At 46.6% G+C, this 18961-nt stretch overlaps 1 long non-coding RNA gene across 2 annotated transcripts in view; it reads left to right on the top strand.

The window, feature by feature from the left end:
- LOC141374562 (uncharacterized) overlaps positions 1–18383 on the top strand; it is a 65850-nt gene extending 47467 nt beyond the window's left edge. Inside the window, exon 3 of one of the 2 annotated variants that reach the window (XR_012381565.1) lies at positions 18322–18383. This is a non-coding gene — a long non-coding RNA (uncharacterized lncRNA). Of the gene's footprint in view, positions 1–9810; positions 10023–18321 lie in introns of those variants that run through there. The other variant, XR_012381564.1, reaches the window with a different exon arrangement.
- The last annotated feature ends 578 nt before the right edge of the window (positions 18384–18961 follow it).

Raw genomic sequence — 18961 nt, 5'->3', positions numbered from 1 at the left:
CCATCTGCATAATATATTCAAAGGCCTCAAAAGGCTAAAGGATTTGTTTAAGCAGCTGTAACTGCAGGTGAAATCCTCATACCCTGATAGCTTGTCTGGAAAGAACACTTCTGAATATGCACAGACAAACCCTCAGCATTGAGGCCAGGATTAATTCAGTTTAGTGAATTGCTTCAGATTTCTTAGATAAAAAGTCGTAATATTTGGATTCAATTTGGAGTGAGTGTGGATTAAGATGTCAAAGGTTAGCCATAGGGGCCATTCTTTGAAATCTTAATAAGAGGGTTAAACATGTGGAATTTACACTGGGTACACAGCCTTTCATATTACTAAACGTCCTAAAATCTGGGTAAATTTTGTGTTTAACATATGAGAGAATAAGATTATGATCATTAACAATTTCTTTTTAATTTCACAAAGACTCATTCTGATGTACTTTGCACTATCTCTTCAAGTAAGTCCAGTGTCTGTGCTCCTGCATCCAACTGTGAGGTCCACGTGAGGAAGGACCTCATGGCCCGGAGCCAGCCATACATTGTATGTGTGTGGGGGGGAGACCCAGGCGTTATTGTTGAGTGAGTGGCCCATGAGTCATGGACAAAACTTATTTCCATCCCATCTTGGTACTTGTATTTCCTACTTTGAGTTCAACGTGGCTTACTCTCTAATGTATAAAATCCCGACGGGAGACACGGATGTATTACTCACAGGCCCGTTCCTTTCCAGAATGTAACCACAGGGACACCGGCAGCGAGATACCCTTCCAGTGTTTACAGATGCTGGGTTCTTTGCACTCATCCATATTTTAGCAAAGGAGGAAAAAGCAATGAGGCACCAGGTACTTTTTTTAAACACAGAGGTAAATCATGATCATTTCAGTGTCTCATCCATGAAATATCTAGTAGGACAGTACAATAATGTGATTCGTATTGAAATGAAAAGAATAAAAAAGCAGAGCTTGATTTTCCAGGATAGACGCGGAGAATGGAGAAGAGCTGCAACAAGGCAAGAAGGAGGCTGGGTGGGAGCATTACAAGATGCTGGCAATCCAACGTCGGCCACTCGCCACCTGCCAAAGCAGTGCGCCCCACGGTGACCCTGCTTCCGTAGGGACAGGCCCGGAGCTGCTGTGGGGGACAGGCTCCCCTCCAAGCATGGTGTGGAGGCCAAAGTGCCACACACCTCACGTAGCAGAAAGTGAGGAGTAAGACAAGCCCACAAACCAGAGAAACTTAGTAACTAGCTCCTCGGACAAAATGATTTTCATGAACATTTTGCTCAGATGTACAATAAATTGTCGTATTTTCTTGAAGGCCTATAATCTTACCTACTTCATGGCCAGTCTGATCTTGAATGGCCCAAGGAGAAGCGCAGATGAGACCTGACCTTGGGTTCAGTGGGGGCGCAGCTTACAGGGATGTCCCCACACCTCTCCCTTTGGGGCACAGCAGCATTTTTGTGTGGAGTGGTTCCTGAGTTTGGGTGATGGGCACCTTCTTCCTTCAAGCTGCACAGAATGGTAGCTGATTTGCAAATCTGCAGCATAAATTGAAGACACCCTTCAGTGGCTTTCCTACTGAATCGTATTGTATAACAGCCAATGAGAACAGTCCTTCCTGCTGAATGTGTTCTCTCCTCATTACTATAGAAATAGTCTCTACGTGGTTATAATAGTACCTGAGCTCAGGTCTTTAAAGTCACACGTGGCTTTTGTCGTGAGACTGGGTGAACAAATCAATGTGGCTTTAACCTTATTATTTCTCATTTTAGCCAATTTTCCAAAATAACCTGATGTGAATAATGAATTCTAACATAAGGGACTTATGGGGAACATGAAGGAGACTAACATTCATATCATAGGGTTCCCAGAAGGAGAAGGGAAAGGGGCAAAAATGTTACTTGAAGAAATAATAGCTGAAAACTTCTCTAACCTGGGGAAGGAAACACATCCAGGACCAGGAATCCCATAGTTCCAAATAACCTATGGATATCTACATGAGCAAAAATTAACTGAAAATGGATTAAAGACTTGAATTAAGACCTGAAAGCCTAGAACTCCTGGGAGAAAAGAGGTGGTAAGCTCCCTGACATCACTCTTGCCTTTTTTTTTTTTTTTTTTGGATCTAATTCCAGAATCAAAGTCAACAAAAGCAAAAAAAAACAAGTGGGACTACATCAGATCAGAAAGCTTCTGTACAACAAAGGAAACCTTCAATAAAATGAAAAATCAATCTACTAAATGGGATAAAATATTTGCAAATCATATATCTGATAAGGGGTTAGTACACAAACTATATAAAGAACTCATAGGATTCAACAGCAAAACAAAACAATCCAATTAAAAAATGGCCAGAGTATCTGAATAGACTTTTCTCCAAAAGAAGACAGACAGATGACCAATAGGTACATGCAAAGATGCTCAGCATTGTTAATCATCAGGGAAATGCAAATCAAAATCACAATGAGATTATTACCTCACACCTGTTAAAATGGCTATTACCAAGAAGACCAGATATAACACATATTAGGAGGATGTGAAGAAAAAGGAACCCTCTTACACTGTTGGTGGGAATACAAATGATGCAGCCACTGTGGAAAACAGTACGGAGTTTCCTCAAAAAATTGCAAATAGAGGGGCGCCTGGGTGGCTCAGCTGGTTGGGCAACCGCCTTTGGCTCAGGTGATGATCCTGGAGTCCCGGGATCGAGTCCCGCATCGGGCTCCCTGCTCGGCGGGGAGTCTGCTTCTCCCTCTGACCCTCTTCCCTCTCGTGCTCTCTCATTCTCTCTCTCAAATAAATACATAAAATCTTTTTAAAAAATTGCAAATAGAACTACTATATGATCCGGTGATTGCAATTCTGGGAATTTATCTGAAAAATATGAAAACACTAATTCAAAAAGATATGTGCACCCTCACATTCATAGCATGATTTACAGTAGTTGAGACACAGAAACAACGTGTCCATCAATGGATGAACAGATGAAGGAAACATGTACTTATGCTATGACTACTACTCAGCCAGAAGAAAGAACGAAATTCTGCCATTTGTGACAACAACATGGATGGAACCTGAGGGCATTGCACTAAGTAAAATAAGTCGGATAGAGAAAGACACATACCATATGTTCCCCCTTATTTGTGGGATCTAAGCAAACAAACCAAACTCATAGATACAGAGAGCAAATGGGTGGTTGCCAGATATGGGGGCTGGTGGGTGGGAGAATGGTGAAGAAAGTCAAAATCATGAACTTCCAGTTATAAAATAATTCATGGGATACATTGTACAACATGGTGATATAGTTGGTAATACTGTATGGTGTATTCGAAAGTTGCTAAGAGTAGATCTTAAAAAATCTCATCATAAGGAAAAAATTGTGTAATTATGGTTGGTAACAGGCATTAACTAGGCTTATTTTGGTGATCATTTCACAATGTATGCCAATATCAAAATATTATGTTGTACACCTAGAATTAATATAATGTCAATTATATCTCAAAAAAGCAACCTTCTGCTTTAAAGAAGTTTGCACTGAATACAAATTCACTTATAAATTTATAAATTATGAGCTTTTATTAAGTTTTTATGTTTTAATATGCAATAGAGTGTGCTTACACACTCTTTCACGTTATAAAAGAAACTAGAGAGCCACATGAAAAGATCTCTGCTCCCCCATGTTCATTAGCATTATTCCCAGTAACTGACAGGTGGAAGCAGCCCAAATACCATTCACAGGTAAATGGATGAGGAAAAAGTATATCCATACAGTGGAATATTATTCAGCCTTAAAAAAAGAAATCCTATCACATGCTAAAACATGGATAAATCCTGAGGACATGATCCTCAGTGAAATAAGCCAGTCACAAAAAGACAAATATCACATAATTTCACTAATATGAGGCACAAAAAGAAGTCAAACTCAAAGAAATGGAACGTGGCATGGTGGCTGCCCAGGGTGGAGGGGCCAGGGAAATGGAGTGTTGTTCCATCGGCATAGAGTTTCAGTTCTGCAAGACAAAAAGTTCTGGAGATCTGTCACATGACAATGTGAACATACCAAACACCACTGAACCCTGTGTTTAAAAATGGTGATTACTGCAAATTTTATGTTCTGAATTTAATGACTATTGCCTACGTTCCTAGGCTTATCACCTGCCACTCTGATTAGCAAACCAGCATTCTTTTTTTAAGATTTTATTTACTCATTTAAGAGAAAGACAGAACAAAAGGGGGGCACAAGGAGAAGCAGACTCCCCGCTGAGCAGGGAGCCCATCACAACCTGAGCCGAAGGCCGATGCTTCACCGACTGAGCCCCCAGGCGCCCCGCAAACCAGCATCCTCAAGATGCAAGCAAACAAACAAACGTGAATATCCTGGCAACATGAACACTCCTCACCTAACGGCCTTTGTGGGGTGACAGTAACAGTCACGCTCCAGTGGTCCTCTAGAGATTTCATCCGGTCCCTGAAGCTCAAACCTGAGGATGAGAAAAATTCTAAACCTAAAAAGTGGGTCTTGATGTTGGCCACAGCATCAAGAGGAACAACTGAGAGCGTGAGGGATTCAGTGGCGGCTTGTGACACCGCCTTGTTTTGCTCAAACGTTGTTCTGGAGGGAGAAGGTGAGAGCTGGGGAAAAAAAAAAAAAAAAACAATACCAGAAACAAACCCTAAAACGGAAGATGTTGTGGGCAGGACTTTCTGCGCCCACAGCAGGTGATGTGACTTGGGTCATTCTCTATACTATATAAGAAAAGAAATATTTGTTGTTCTTTACATGGAACAGGGTAACATTGCTGTTTGTTGTTTCTTTACGATCTGTTTCGGATTCAAGCCCGTTTCTGGCAGGTGCAACTCATGAATGGCAGCGGCCAGGGGCGGAGTGTGCGTTAGCACCCACAAGTTACAGGTGCACACACTCCCGTGTCTGTCAATTAAAAACCTCAGCTGCGGCCTCGCCTCTGGTTTAACACATCCAGAAAGCTCTTTGGCTCCGGCCAATCAGGGCCTCCCCTCTGACCAATCCCACCCGCTCACCTTCTATTTAGGTGGCACTTGGAGGCGCCCTCCGTTTCCCAAGCTGCGGGCCGAGGAGTAGGAGATGGGGAACTCTGTCCGCCTAACTCGTGGGGGCTTTTGTGCATTAGCCCCCTTGGAGGGGAGTCTGCTGCTGCCTGGGTGTGGGGAGAGGGGCACACTGAATTGGGAGACTTTCCTTTTTCTATCTCTGCGAATCCAAAACCATACCCCGGAGGTCAAAGCCTGGGCACCTGACTCTGCTCTCTTTCCTTGCGCTCCAAAGAACGCCAAACATGGTATGAAATGAGAGAAATGCCTCCGACCAAACCCCTTCCAGACTCGCTGCTGCCAAGGGCTGCTCTTTCTTGCGTGCCCCAGGGTCTTCGCTGGTGGGTTGAGGGCCCTTGGGACCTCGGGCCTGGGCTTCCCAAGGATGCCACTCGGTCTGGGAGGGATCAGAAGGGCCTTCCCAGGGAGGCTGCAAGCAGGGGCCTCGGGCCTCAATCTTCTGAAGTCTAGCACCTTCCCCGTCTTCGCCAGCCTCGCTGAGAACGGGTCCAGGTTCCTCTTTCCTACTCCAACTGACCCACACCTACTTTCTGCTTCCAAACGGTCCAAACTTAGAACGTCTGATTCACTTCTGTAGGAGACTTGCCTGAGCTCTGTTCTTGACAAAACTTTTTTTCCAACACACAAGGGTGGTTGGTTTAAGTGAACGTTCCTGATTCTTTCCATTCTTATAATCTTTTTTTTTTTCGTAGTTTGAGGAATCTGGGAGGCCGTTTGGGGTGCACTTTGGTTCTGATTCTAGTCCTGCTGGAGTTTGGGGGTCAGGCCCTCAGGCTAGGGAAGGACTTTTCCTGGAGTTGAGAATACAGGGTCTCTCGTGTTCCATGTCTCCTGTTGGGCTCTCCTCCTTCCTTCACTTTTCAAGCTCAACTTAGTGGTGGGTTTGCCCTGGAAAGCGCATACTTGTTTTTTTCACTGGCCTACAGGTGTTCTGGTCTTGGAGATAATTTGTGGCTTAATGAAAAAGGCTATTCCAGGTTAAATGACTTGGCAGTTGAGCTGACCTCACGGTCAGCTTCCTGGAGGAGCACCTGTGAAGTCCCACAGGGTGTTGGAATCAGAAGGCCCTGTGGCTTGTTTAATGCTGTCTTCTGTCCTATAAGCTTAATTCTTGAACAAGCTGTTTTCACTTGGCACTCGACCCTGCTCCTGACGCAGCCAGTCCTAAATTTATGTCCTCTCTTACCAGAGTTCCTTAGTCTTCCACCTCCCAGGCTATAGTAAAGCCAGAAACATTAAGAACCACGTATTCTGGGCTTTTGGATCTATCTCCTGCCTCTGCCCATCAGTGATTCAAGAACTAGAGCCATCCTGCCTGCCCTTGGGCTTACTGGGAGGCTGATCTAGACAGTAGCTCTAAGAGAACAGCTAAGGTAGGGCGTCTCTTCTAGAACATGAGTGTACTTTGCTAAGCATTTTGCATGCATCACACCATTTAAATCTCAACCATCAAGAAAGCCCGATCCCCCTCCATGTTACTTTGAGGAAAAGTGAAGTTCAGGGAGGTTAACTCCATGTAGCAAAAAGTGGATCTCAAGTGTAAGCTGAGCCTGACATGTCCTTAACCACAGCACCATGAGTATACTAACTATAAGTCCTATCTAAATCTTATTTATGGGGCATAAGAGGGAATGGGGGGGTACAAATCCCGCTTTTCTGCAGATGACCCTATGGGAGGAGGCTAGGACTCTGCCCAGTCAAAAGCCTAGAGCTCCTCGCAGAAAGGGGTTATTACACGGAGGGTAGAGGTGCACCCCACCCCTCAGGAAAAGTTGGTATTAATAACCCTGCAGGAGCTAATAACGCATCCAATTAACTCGTAATTTGCTGTTGTAACTTGTCCCATGCTGTTATTTCTAGAATCTAAGGAAGCAGGTTGCTTAAAAGCTGAAGTACTGATAGCGATTCTCTACAGGTGTGTATACAATCGTAAAAGGCATGGGGTTGTTCCCAGGCCAAGTTTGCTTTTAAAAAAAAATTTGGAGTTTTAGGGTCACAACACGAGAGATCTGGGGCTCACCACGTCTGCCCCACACGTGTGTACCCACCCCCATTATCAGCACTACTGCCCAGAATGGTACGGATACAGTGATGCAGCCAGGATAATCCCTTAAAGTTGACCTTCGGGTTCACTTGTGTACGTTCTGGGAGTCAGGGCCCCAGCACTGTAACTTCCTACAGAGTATCTTCACGACCCTAAAAATCCTCTGTGCTCTGGGTCCCTCTGCTTCGCAGGAGGTTTTCCAGCCGCCCCCCGGCCGTAGCAGGTAAAGCGTAGTAGGTTAAGGAGTAACGCAGCTTTCTCTCTCCACGTAAAGGGCGAGCAGGCTTGTCCTGTCTCTTCCTTTGCAACGAACCTGGGATGTCTGAAAAAGCCATGTCACTGCCTAGGGATTCGTAAAAAAATGAACTATGGACTTGACAGGGGCGAGGGAGAACACGAGTCGGGAAAAACCTGTGAACAATGTTCCCTAAGAGCAGTGCTCCGAGGTCATGACCCAGGGCAGACGTAATCTCAAGCCGCTTCCCCGCCCAACCAGGCGACCCCCTCCTCTGGGCTGGCTTGTGCCTGCGGATTCCCACCTGCACCCTTGACTCGTATCTTCCTTTAACTTTTTTTTTTTTTTCCTTAAACTCCCCATAGCACCAGTCCTTTCAGAGCCTACGCCCCGCCCCCCACTCCCACGCCCCGCCAGCAATTGGCTTCCCTTTTTTTCTTAAAGCCCTGCCAGTGGCCATGGTTGAAGTTGTTCCCCCTGTGTCTTGGGACCTGTCTTCCAGGAATGTCATGTGACTTCCAAACTGACAGCCACACCCCCTCTAGGACCGGCTAGTGCTGTTCCTCCCCGTTTCCTGTTCCAAGTGCACGGCTGACCTGCAGCTAACTCCCCACATGTATTCAAAATGTTCCCCCGGGCTCAGTTTTGCCATCCTAGTTAACACCTTTGTGCAGCTGGGCAAACTCTTTGCTCAGGCTACTGCTTCTGGGCTGGAAATGTATGAGGTGCAACAGAATGACCTGGGAAAGCTGTTGAACATCTTGAACATCCTCTGACTCTTCCTGGAAGATTTAAAAGCAGATTCCCAGGTTATTCTGACCCACCCTTCATTCTGGGAACCACTTGGAGAGCAGGGCATGATTCTACCCAACAGGGACTCCTCACATGGCTGCCATACTGAGCTGAGTTAAGCAAATGCATGATGCCACCAGGGGAGAACCCTAGGTTCCCAGTCCAGATTCTGCACACCCTCCTCCTCACTTAAACCTAGCACCATGACCGCACCCTGTATTTTCTGAGCTCCTGGAAATACTCTGTATTTATACCCCTCGACTAGAAAATTCCACTTACGAGACTGTTCTTCTTTGCTGAAAGGTCATTGTTGAGGCTCAATTGTAGTTGGTTCAGACTTCTTTCCTGACTTAGTCCTGACCTGACGTCACAAGCCTCCATTCCGCCTGTGAACCGAATATGCTGTGGGCCCAAGGCTCTGTGTGCTTGGAGACCTGATGAAATGCAAAGGTCCAGTAAAGAGTTCCAGGCTGATACCCCATTTGCTAACAAAGCAGGCTTTTTAATATCCTTTACCATCTTGGTCCTTTCCACACATAATACCTTCAGTTTCCCCTCTTAAGATACTAAGAGTTGCCCTGGATTCCTGCCTGCCCTTGTGGTTTATTTGTCCTATTTCGGAGCCAGTCTATACACCAGGATTGGAATTGGTTCATAGAAATAGAATTCAGAAGGCAAATATAAGCTGGGTGGGTAAAAATCATAATATTTTAATTTAGGGTTCTGACAACTTGAATTATCCAGTAGTGGGCTGTGGCAAGGTAGAGAATTTTATGTGCGATAGCCAGTATAGGGAAAGAATTGCATATTAAGGTATATTAAATCAGCTGTATGGATTCCTAGGATTAAAAACCTTGTAGACGTGTGTGCGCACAGAGTAATGTATACCTCTTACCCTTCAGTTACCTCTATTACTGAAGATCAAGGGAGGGGAAGAAGTGCTTCTTAGCCCTTAAAATGCTAGTATCTATAGACAGCTGTTTCTATTAGCTAAATAGATGAATTTATAATTTTCAAGGGCCCATTAAAATGTGTAGGTAAAAATTCTGCCATTGGTTCGAGTAATCCCAACATGAGATCGGTGCCACTTCCTGGGTGAGGACAGCAGTGGGTAGTCTGAGTTGAGGGGGCCAAGCTAAAAGATGCCCCCTCCAAGACTGACCTTAGGGGCAGAGGTACCTGGCACTGACCATGACGGACTTAATGTTCTCCTCTGCTTGGCTAAGTTTCAGACCGGTTTCTTCCTGACTATAGGCCCTTGACCTGCCTTTCCTTAGAGCATTTACTTTAGAAAGTCAGCAATCCTAAATTTTCTGACTAAGATGTAAATCTTCACCCTTAGACCACTTCTATAACACAAATACCTGTGAGGGACCTGGAGGTCTTCCCTTTGGACATGTAATCTTCAGGGGCCTCTCTTAGTCTCCAAAGTAGCCTAACCTAAGTATAGATTAGCAAAGAGAGAACCTAATCACGTTGACCAGCCTGCTCCGTAACCTCCAATAATTTTCCAGTATCTCACCCCCGTGCTTAACTCTCCCACCTTCTGTAACTCAATGAGGTTGAGTTCATCTTTCACCCCTATTATAATAATCCTGAGCTGTTACAAAAGTCTTCCTTTAACTCCATCTGGTACTTTTTTTTTTTTAGCAGAATCCTGGATCTCCCCTAACTGTAGTGTTGGAGTGCTTGACTCCTTTCTCTGAGCGTGTGTACACCTGAGCACCACTAAGCCACCGGTTGTCCAGAAAGGCGCTCTGCCCGAGCCCAAGCTTTGCCACCAGGGATGTTGAAGGTTTCCACGGGTCTACCTGCCTGTTCCTGCATTGTTCGCTCTCCTCTCGTTGTGGGATACAGCCCTGGCCTTGGTACTTAGCCCCCTTGTCCATCCTACCCTGAAAAACCTGTTTTGGAATTAGGAATTACAGAAAGGTATCTCCCTACATGTACCTGGTTGTCCCAGACACTTTTTTGCTCTCATCTGTTTAAGATTACATTTAGCCACATGGCAACATTAGCAAGCCTGTCTCAAAGAGGTGCTGGAGAGATTCTCACTAGACAGGAGGCTGGCCTGCAATAACCTTCACTCCCGTAGCCTCAGCACGATGCCTAGTACCTAAGAGCATTACTTGGTAGAAATGGAAATGTGTTCTAGAGACTATGGAGTTGAGATGGTGAGTTGTTCCTTCTTGGAAGAGGGACAGTTGAACCGAGGAAGATTTTATTCCTTCCAGGAAATTCAAACATAATACTCCAAGTAGACATGACATTGGCTCAATTACATTTGAACTTGAAAAATATTACTAGGGGATAATTACATAAAAGAATCAGAAGCTCTGGATGAAGGCAGATTGAATCCAGCATGTACTTTCCCTTCTCAAGCCTCGCTAAAATGACCAGAGGGAAAAGTACGATCAGAGGCAAACCATAAAATCTTACATACACCTTTTTATATAAAAAATGGCAAACTTCCCCAAAACTAAAGAATGAGTTCTCCCTTTGAAGTAACCCATTGTTTGTCCTGCTCTATGTATGAACATAACCCATAGTCCTGTTGCCATGAAATTCTCAAACATCAGGAAGAGGGATTCTCAAGCTACCAAAGAGCAAAAAGTAGACTTCCTACAGAAGACCCGGCATGAGACTGACTTCAGACTGTTCAGTCCCAGGTACCAGAAGGCAGACAGTGCCCTCAAAATTCTGAAGGAAAAAATTTCCAACTTTTTTGGCCAACTGAATCACATTGGAGTAGATTACAGCTAGTGGAAAGGTAAAAACTGGTGAACATCTGGCCCAGCCAAGCTGAATCGCTAACACCTGCAGAGACCTGAAGTCTAACTTCCTAATAAAATTGCTAGAAATAAAAACTCCACTCATGCCCAGGCCCCTGGACTTACAGTACTGGGGTGCCCAATGTAAACAGGACTGTTCAGGAGACAGATTTCTCCTTTTCTCTAACATTTTTAAAGAACAGATGTGTTAGGTAAACCTTTCCAGAATTCTGTATGAAAACTCTTTGCCTTTTGGCAGCCTCCAGATGATTCATTTGCTTGTTAGGGTCCTCTTGGAAGAGAATCCTCAGGGCACGTGACTATACTGTTACATGAAATCCTGAGGTTTCAAATGTACCTCATTTGAAGTACCTAGTGAAGACACTAGGTAAAAAGGTACATGCTAGGGCTTGAGCAGTAAGCATCCCAGTTAGGTGCTTCAAGACTGGAGTCTCAAAGCCATTTTAAGGGTTGTAGATGAGCTAAAGGATGGCTATAGGGTACCAGACGCATGCCCATGGCCTGAGCTAGGAGCTGGTGGCAGGCGAGACTGGAGTGTCTATACGCACCCCGGCGCTCATCACAGGTGGACTCCTTCATCCCCATCAGACAGCGTCAGGCAGATGCAGTCTATGCCCGGACAGATGCTTGCACCCACAAGACCAGCATCCTTTCTGTACTCCTTTAATGTTTTTTTAAACTACTTGAAATTATATAATTGTGTTGGCTTATTTCTTCCCTTCACTGAAAGTTAATTCCAGGAAGACAAAGACTGGTGTGTGTTGCTTCATTGCATCCATCGTGCTTGCAACAGTGCCTGGGACAGCGCTGCTCAGACTTGCTGAGTACACGGAGGAGTGAGTGAACGCAAGGTGCACTACATTTGGGTTCGAGATATTTGGAATTCTGCCTGTAGCAGAAAGAAGGGTAATTTGAATTAGGCTTTCAGTAAAGATGGACTCGTTCTCAAGTTAATCCTCTCAAGGGAAATGCCTCTGGTACAGAGTCAAGAGAAGGTCTCTCTGGTATGAGGACATCTGATCAGCAAGGAGCATCTCCCATAGAGTCGCTCAGGAGGAAGCTTCCCTGGTGTGGGGCCTGTACATCCCTGAGGTCATAAGTGGGGAGGATGCTTGGTCCCTTAGAAGAAATCCACAGGCTAATCTAATCCCTCGGGTGCTTTCGTTCTCGCCTGCCTGCCGTGGTTTGAGTGGCTTGTCCAGAGACATGGTGGCCATGGCGTGTTTGCTAGAGAATGACATTTTGCACCTTGACCCGTGATAATAGCCTGGAGCGCTGACATACACTAGCGACTACTGGTTGAGGACAATATCCAGGAATGCCCAAAGGTAGCTTTATCTACACATGGTTCCTTTACTGAGCTGCCTTTCAAAACAAAACTGGATTTCTAAGTCAACCTGGTAACTGAACATCACGCACATCAAGTCCGGACCGATCTTAGCAATTCTCTTAGCATTCTTTGGTTTTAATGTTGTTGAGCACACCCTATGATTTCCCCCTGCAGCTCGATAGTCAAGCACATCTCTGCCTCCCTTTATGAGCTGGGTAGGCATCCGAAGTAAATGAGAAGTGGTGTAGGGATCCTTAGGGTATGCGCGACAGTTGGAAGCCGTTTGGCACTTGATTAAAAGTCAATTATGAGTTCTAAGAGCATCCAAAACCAACTAATAACTGCAATCTGAAGTGGGTGAGAAAGGCTAGATAAGCATTTCTGCTGAGATGAATCATTTGAGATGCAATTTTTAAGATCTGTAAAATAAGCCAATGAGGTCAGCCCCACTTCCTTTCTCACTGTCCTGGAAAAGTCTTATAATTAAAGGCCGCCTTACCTTGGACAAATGAGAGTTCCCCCTCAGGGTGGGGTCTCTGAGGGTTGGACCCATGTTGGGGGTCCCAAGGGGATCACAAGTAGCTTAGCACCAGTGATTGTCCCCTGTCATCCCTGTGCCCATTTGTCTGCTCTCTGCCACTCTCGGGCCCGGCCGTGGGGACTTGGAAGCTAACTGTTGAACAATCCCTACAGGGATCTGCTCACATGAGAACTTTCCCGCAATCTATCTCCTCTCAGGCAAAATGCACACTTTAAAGTGACCTCCTAGAAGTCGCACACCTCTAGCTCTGTCTAGGTCAAAGAAAGGACTCTGCTGAAGCTCCATTTCCTATTCCGGCTGATTGGTTAGATGTAGACAGTGGTGAAATTGCCATCTCTGCCTGTCCTGCATGGTGGTTTGGGGTCTGCCCCCAAGCCTGCTGCGTAACCTTCATTCCTGCCGGTCCACGCAGAGCTAGGAGAAAGGTGGTGCCCAGACCACAGACAGGTGTCTTGTTAGCTTGGTTTTGTACAGCTGTTTCACTGAATCTTCTCCCCCGTGTGGGACGTGTACACTTCTGAGTGCCCCGCCCCGGAATGGTCTCCCACGGCCCCATCTTCCACTCTGTAAACTGCATTGCCGGCAGATGGAAGGACTGCCTGTTCTCAAACACTCCTGTTTGTCGCACATCTCGGCATACCCAATGCTTGTCAGTTCAGGCCCAGCTCTGTGGCCACCATGTCTCTGCAGCCTCTTATGCTTTCAGAACCAACTTCTTGGTTCTGTACCAGACCTAGAATCTGAGCCTATCTGAGGGCATGTAGTTTTGTCTTTGTTTGTGACTGCTGGGAGACATTGCTACAAATTGGGTGGTTTCTCTCGGTTCTCAGGGATCTAGGTTGAAAATCCATGTCAGGAGGTTGGAATCAAGGTGTGGGTGGGGCCCTGCTTGCTACGGAAGCTCTAGGGGAGAGGCATTCCATGGTCCTGCAGCTTCCGGTGGCAGCCGGCCTCCCTGGTTTCATAGCTGGGGTCTCAATCTCTGCCTCTGGGGTCACATTGCCATGTCCTGTGCCCATCTGTCCTCTGCCTCTTACAAAGACCCATTGACGTTGAGGGCCCACCTACATAATGCAGGGTGGTCTTTCTGTCTCAAGATTCTCCGTCTTATCCCAAAGTCCCAGCCACTCCACATTTCACAGGCCCAGGGATGAGGTCATGGACTTTTGGGGCCATTACTTGTCTACCACACCCTCCGTATGTACATCCCAGCCCCTCATGCACCTGCTCAAAGGCCCAAAGGGGAGAAGTTAAAGGCAAAACGATAGCCTGCTTCAAGGGTTCTAGCAGCTCACTTTGCCCCTGGTAGGAGGTGAAATCAGGGGTGTCCCTCCATGGTCAACAGGCCCAAGCCATTCAAAATGGTGGCTGCAGGACTGGCCCAAGGGGGAAGCCTTTAGTTTGGGGGTTCTAGGAAAGGATGTGTATAAAGACAAGGGCCCCTGAGGAGGGGCTGGGGCTACCGGGCTGTCGAAGCAAGGAGGTGCTCAGAAGGATCTGGACAGTGGCTGCTTACAAGCTGTAAAGAAGTATTCATCCTAACAACTGGGGGTGGGGTGTATATATTGGGGCAGTGTCTGCCTAAGAAGCATATCTTTGATTGGGTGACATGAATAAATGAATAATGGAGTACTCGTGGGTTAGTGGGGAAGATAGTTTGGGACCTAAAGAGCAGGTCGCACCCCCCCAGCACCATGGGGGGTGCTGCCTGCCTCAGCTGCGGTCACTCGGTCCACGCAGAGAAATGTGGATGCTGTGGATTCCTGGGGCCCCCTGGTCCTTCCTGTCTACCAGGACGAACCTGCTTACTTCGGATCACAGGAAGGGACAGTATGGGAAGGAGGGGAGGGACCAAGCCCGTTCCTCCGGATGCTGCTGGAAACCCACTTGACAAGCTTTATGCTGATGTATTCGGGCTATTCTCCCAGACCTAGGAGTTAATTTTCTCACATCTGAGGCTGAGGGTCAGTGAGTGGCAGCACCACGCAACAAGGCTGCAGGGCCATAGATGCATAAGGAATAGAATGAAAGGTCTAAGACGAACACAAACTTGAAGCTTGCAGAGTTGAAGCAGTGAATAAACCTAAGCTGTATAACTGTTCAAGTTTCTCGGTATCTGCCTTGTTCTTCTAAAAATGCCCCAAGTCAGTGCAAGCCTAAGGATGATTAACAGCTCCATTTTGATGAAAAGCCTCTTAAGATGAAAATGTCATCCCAGGTAGAGGGAGGGCATGCCCTTTGGCTGAGAGCACACAGCTTGGCGGCAGCTTCGTCTCTGACTCCTCACATTCCCAGAGTTGAAAAGGCTAATTTCATGAGCATAACTTGAGTGCTGTCTCTCCACACTGGTCCCTTTGCCACCACCTCATGACTTCTCCAAACTCCCAGAATCTACTCTGTGGCCCCCGGGCTCCTGGTTCCAACCCATCCCACCCGTGACTGAAAAGTCTAACAGCAGTGAATCCATTCACAAGCTTCCAGGGACTCCTCTCTCGCCTGGGCATTTAAAGCCATCTCGCTAAACAGTTTTTTCTACACCACACTTCCTCCTGGGTCTGTAAGTCACCTTGTCAGCCAGAAGACCTTCCAACCCACCTTCCAGGTGAGTTAGCCCTTCAAGCATTTGCTGGCTATGCCTACTTGACTCTCTGCACAGGGTCAGTGCTCCAATCTAAACACGTGTGTTCACACAAGGGAAGCTGAATTAGCTGAAAATGGGCTCTAAGAAAAGCGAGCACCACGGAGCCCCTCCCTGGTGTTAGACCTTGAACTCTTGGTGGCAGGAGCTATGTACCTAATTTGGCCATCTTGACCTGTCCGCCATCTTGGTGCATGGCATGTGGTGGACATCCCACTGTGTGCTGCTTAAAGGAATGAATGAGTGCATGAAGGACAAATATGGAAAACAAGTGGAGAGGTACCAGAAAAGCCCTAAGAAGGATGCTTGGGGCTACAAAAGATTGGGGGGGAGTCCCCAAGATGTCTTCAGCCTCCAAGTTTTGGTTGATTCCCCGGCTCACCATGGAGCTCACGGTGGAAAGTCCTGCTTGGGGCATGAGCCTGCTAGTTGGAGTTTACAGAAAATACCTGGGTGGAACTATTTCCGTGCAGCCAGCCTGCTGTGTCTGCAGAAAGCCGTGGTCTCGAGGGTTCAGGATCCCACTGCTGCTGCAAATGGTGCTTCTGAGCCCGCGTAGCCCTTGCTCAGCGTCTCACCGTCCTTGCTCTCTTGGAGGCTCAGAGCCAAGAGCCACAATTAGCATGGCAGAGACGGAGGGACAAAGAAATCTAAACTTGTGGCCCTGGGTAAATTTGGGGCACCCCATGTTTGTCCAGACTCAGATGTTTAAAAAGATGAGATGGAACCATATCCAGTGGGAAGAAATGGGCTCACTGGGGGATGACAACGGTGAACGTTAATTTGTTCTGTTACAGGGGGCTAATGAAGCTGACATTTCACACTGTTAGATTTGAATGTAGCTTCTGATTATATGCTTTTTTTTTTTAAATCCAAGTAACCACAGGTTTACAAACTGAAACTGCCCCGGTGGGAATAGGTGAACTATCAGTGGAGCTGGACACAGTTGTCATGACAACATCTCTGCAGGATAGGGGAGGGGCCTACTGTCCCCTCGGTACAGAAAAGTGGAGGCGTGAGCCATCTGCCCATTTATCCACTGGTGAGGGCCTAGGTTCAAGTGCCAAGGGCATGCACAGGCCCAGAAGATTCCATCACCACGCACTCCAGCGACAGATTGTCTACTGCATCAGATGCTTTTGTGGGTGCTCAAGATACAGCAGTGAACAAAAATTTTTTGAGGTGTTCAAATCCCACTTGGGGTGGGCACCTCGCTGTGCTCAGTTGGCAGACCGTGTGACTCGATCTCAGGACTGACAGTTCAAGTCCCACGTCGGTGTGGAACTTAGTTAACCCAAATGGTTTACTATTTTAAATGTGTATTTAGTTATTTTGGTTTTATATAGTATGTAACAAGTCCAGTAAACAGATCATAAAGAACTAGAGTGGAGGTTTTTGGTACTAATCTCAATAAATGTGGGAAATCAAGGGACGCTATGAGGCAGCATGTACGTGCCAGGAAGCAAAACCGTACTAGGAGGGCCAGGGGCGGGCGGGATTGCCTGCAGGTTGCAATACTCCTGGAACAGCTCTGTTAAGTGGATCTTGAACTGTGAATTAAAGCATGTACAGTGACTGTAGCACAGAAGATAGCAGGTGTACAACTTGCCCAGTGGAAACATCAAGGGGTTAAATCCCAAGCTGATCCTTTTGGAAACCATTCTTGAGATTTATTTTAACGGGAGTGAGCGCCCATGCGCGCGCACACACCAAACTTAGGCTAATACTACGTGATGCCAAACCAATGGCTGAGCTATGAAAGATACTCTGATGAAGGAAGGAATAAAGGACTGGTCTTCCTAATCGAGGCCAATTCACTGGCCATCACTAGAACAGATTCTCCAGGGAGAATTGTCATGAACTTAAACACCTGCTCCATCCCAGAGCCTCTGAGCATATGATGGATCTGATGAAGGTTCACTCCAGGGTCTGGGGCACGGACAGAGGCTTACTGGGAACCCTGGGAATATAGGGTCTCAAACTTGGAGGAAGTGTTGAGGTCATTCTTAGCTGTTTTTGCACAGGGCATTCTGTACATACTAATACTGAAGCAACACCACTTTTAAAGTTGAACATTGGTAGAAGAAACTTGGTCTTGAATCTGTAGACTGTCTCTGGAAGATTCCTAGGTATGAACGGACTCTCCAGTCTGAACAGTAAATGAAAATCCAAGAAAATGTTTCTTCCTTGGAATGATCCCCTAAATCTGGGAATCCTATGCCAAGTAACTTACTTTTATGCTTCTAGTAGCTCCTCTCTTGGGATGGCTTCCCAAATAGCCATGCTTCCTGGTCTTCACGCGCTCGTGGTCCTCTTGCCGGGACTCTGGGCTGGCCCTGTAGAACCAACAGGCTACTGGAAGGGAGGGGAGGCTTGAAGGACATTGGAGTCTCTCCCTTGGTCTCCTGAAACACTTTCTGGTGGGAGTCAGGCCCCCATGTGAGGATCCTTACCACGTAGAGCTTGTCCTGCTGATAGGAAGCCCACGTTAACTGCATGGAGGGAGGGTCCTGGCCACCTCTAGTGCTGCAGCTGTCCTAGCCTGGGGACAACATAGGGAGTCCAGTATTGAGGGGCCTCCAGCCACAGCCAGTGTCTAACTGCACCCACTTGAGGGACACTTGATCAGAACCCCCCCAGCTGAGCCTACTCTGCCAACAGTAATAAGGTGTTAATGTAACTTATTGTACAGATCACAATACTATAACCTATGGTAGGAAAGCCATAGATTACTCGACATGAGATCTGAAAACATGTTAAAATTCTTCATAGAAATGTAAGGCAGTCTTTAAGGTTTAAAAATCCCTTTCATGTATATATTGGCCATCGTAACAACCTTGAGGCATTTTTTCTGTTACAGACTGAATGTGTCGCCACCCGCCCCCCACCCCCGCCAAACTCCTGTGGTGACATCCTGATTGCCGCCCCCCACCCCCGCCAAACTCCTGTGGTGACACCCTGACTGCCGTGAGGGCGCAAGAAGATGGCCTCTCACCAGGAGCCGCACCGGCCAGCACTTGGTCTTGGACTCCTCCAGAATCGGGACAAAAACCTTCCCTTGTTCTAGCCACCAAGGCTACGGTACTTTCTTTAGAACAGCCCAAACGAGCACGCATCTCATTGTAAGTAATGTGAAGTGACCAGGTACACGGAGTGTCCAAAAACGGCAAGTTTTCAAGCCTTGTTTCTGACTTCAGATAATAAGCTTTTTAAATTTCTGGTGGCTAGATATCTCCCATGCAAGGTTTTGGTAAAGTTAAAATGTGTGTATAAATAAACTTAAATACATGGCACACCATTAGGTACTGAAGATTCTTCATTGTTGAATAATTACCCAACTTTGTATGCTTAAGCTCTACCTCAGTGCTTAGTGCTTTGGCCTGTGAACACACCTTGAGGGACTCCTGTAAGGCAGACAACATCACCGTCCCCTTCATCACCGTCTTCCCCATATCATCGATGAAGAGACTAAGGCACAGAAGTGAAAGAAATTGGTCATG

This window comes from Callorhinus ursinus, unplaced genomic scaffold, assembly GCF_003265705.2.
Source record: "Callorhinus ursinus isolate GAN/ISIS: 27379988/994484 unplaced genomic scaffold, GSC_fseal_2.0 scaffold19, whole genome shotgun sequence".
Lineage (NCBI taxonomy): Eukaryota > Metazoa > Chordata > Mammalia > Carnivora > Otariidae > Callorhinus > Callorhinus ursinus.
Note: the sequence above shows the minus strand (reverse complement) of the source record. Positions and strands in the feature narration are given on the sequence as shown.